At 39.1% G+C, this 2,421-nt stretch overlaps 1 non-coding gene across 1 annotated transcript; it reads left to right on the top strand.

Annotated features, from left to right (window-relative positions):
• Positions 1–1,204: 1,204 nt before the first annotated feature.
• Positions 1,205–1,312, top strand: LOC130956401 (small nucleolar RNA R71). Its single transcript, XR_009077094.1, has one exon. It is a non-coding gene; the product is annotated as a small nucleolar RNA R71 (small nucleolar RNA).
• The last annotated feature ends 1,109 nt before the right edge of the window (positions 1,313–2,421 follow it).

Here is a 2,421-nt window from a genome sequence, read left to right as displayed (position 1 = left end):
AGAGGGGCATGAGGTTCACACTTGACCCTAAGTCACACAAGGCCTTCTTGAAGGTCATGGTGCCTATGGTACAAGGTATAGAAAACTTCCCAGGATCCTACCTCTTTTGAGGCAGTTTCTGCCTAGACAAGTCATCCAGTTCTTTGGTGAGCAAGGGAGGTTCATCCTCCCAAGTCTCATTTCCAAATAACTTGTCATTTAGTTTCATGATTGCTCCAAGGTATTTAGCAACTTGCTCTTCAGTAACATACTCATCCTCTTCAGAGGAAGAATACTCATCAGAGCTCATGAATGGCAGAAGTAAGTCCAATGGAATCTCTATGGTCTCATTTTGAGCCTCAGATTCCCAAGGTTCCTCATTGAGGAACTCAGAGGAGAGTGGTGCACGCCCACTGGGGTCTTTCTCAGTGGCGTCTTCCTCTCTTTCCTCTCCATATTCGGCCATGTTGATGGTCTTGCACTCTCCTTTTGGATTTTCTTCTGTATTACTTGGGAGAGTACTAGGAGGGAGTTCAGTAACTTTCTTGCTCAGCTGACCCACTTGTCCTTCCAAATTTCTGATGGAGGACCTTGTTTCATTCATGAAACTTTGAGTGGTCTTTATTAGATCAGAGACCATTGTTGCTAAGTCAGAAGTATTCTGCTTAGAACTCTCTGTCTGTTGCTGAGAAGATGATGGAAAAGGCTTGCCATTGCTAAACCTGTTTCTTCCACCATTATTGTTATTGAAACCTTGTTGAGGTCTCTCTTGATTCTTCCATGAGAGATTTGGGTGATTTCTCCATGAAGAATTGTAGGTATTTCCATAGGGTTCTCCTAGGTAATTCACCTCTTCCATGGAAGGGTTCTCAGGATCATAAGCTTCTTCCTCAGATGAAGCATCCTTTGTACTGTTTGGTGCATTTTGCATTCCAGACAGACTTTGAGAAATCAAATTGACTTGTTGAGTCAATATCTTGTTCTGAGCCAATATGGCATTCAGAGTGTCAATCTCAAGAACTCATTTCTTCTGACTAGTCCCATTGTTCACAGGATTCCTTTCAGAAGTGTACATGAATTGGTTATTTGCAACCATTTCAATCAATTCTTGAGCTTCTGCAGGCGTCTTCTTCAGATGAAGAGATCCTCCAGCAGAGCTATCCAAGGACATCTTAGATAGTTCAGAGAGACCATCATAGAAAATACCTATGATGCTCCATTCAGAAAGCATGTCTGAAGGACATCTTCTGATTAATTGTTTGTATCTTTCCCAAGCTTCATAGAGGGATTCTCCATCCTTCTGTCTGAAGGTTTGGATTTCCACTCTAAGCTTACTCCATCTTTGTGGTGGAAAGAACTTTGCCAAGAAGGCATTGACTAGCTTTTCCCAAGAGTCCAGGCTTTCTTTAGGTTGAGAATCCAACCATATTCTAGCTCTGTCTCTTACAGCAAAAGGGAATAGCGTCAGTCTATAGACCTCAGAGTTAACCCCATTAGTCTTGATTGTGTCACAGATTTGCAAGAATTCAGCTAAAAACTGATGAGGATCTTCCATTGGAAGTCCATGGAACTTGCAATTCTGTTGCATTAGAGAAACTAATTGAGGCTTAAGCTCAAAGTTGTTTGCTCCAATGGCAGGGATAGAGATGCTTCTCCCATAGAAGTCGGGAGTAGGTGCAGTAAAGTCACCCAGCACCTTCCTTGCATTGTTGGCATTGTTGTTGTTTTCGGCTGCCATGGGTTCTTCTTCTTTGAAGAATTCGGTCAGGTCCTCTAAAGAGAGTTGTGCTTTGGCTTCTCTTAGCTTTCGCTTCAAGGTTCTCTCAGGTTCAGGGTCAGCTTCAACAAGAATGCCTTTGTCTCTGCTCCTGCTCATATGAAAGAGAAGAGAAAAAGAAAATGTGGAATCCTCTATGTCACAGTATAGAGATTCCTTGAAATGTCAGAGGAAAAGAGAAATAGAAAGAAGAAGGAAGAAGAATTCGAACTTTAATTAGATAAGGTTCGAATTGTGCATTTAGAAGGAGTGGTACTCCACAAATAGAAGGATGTGAGAAGGAGGGAAGAGGATTTTCGAAAATTCAATTAGAAGATTTTGAAAACATTTTGAAAATTTGATTGATAATTTTCGAAAATTGAAAGTGGAAGAGAAATCAAGTGATTTTTGAAAAAGATTTTGAAATTAGAAACTAAAAAGATTTGATTGAAAACTAATTTGAAAAAGATATGATAAAAAAAATATGATTGAAAGGTTATTGTCTTAAAAAGATGTGATTGAGAAGATATGATTTGAAAACCATTTTAAAAGATATGTTTTGAAAATTATTTTAAAAGATTTGACTTGGAAAATTAGTGACTTGCCTAACAAGAAAAGATATGATTCAAACATAAAACCTTCCTTAACAGAAAAGGCAAAAAATGTTCAATCAAATCATTAATTGT

This window comes from Arachis stenosperma, chromosome 1 (assembly GCF_014773155.1).
Source record: "Arachis stenosperma cultivar V10309 chromosome 1, arast.V10309.gnm1.PFL2, whole genome shotgun sequence".
In the NCBI taxonomy this organism is placed as follows: domain Eukaryota; kingdom Viridiplantae; phylum Streptophyta; class Magnoliopsida; order Fabales; family Fabaceae; genus Arachis; species Arachis stenosperma.
This window is presented reverse-complemented; position numbering and strand designations above follow the sequence as displayed.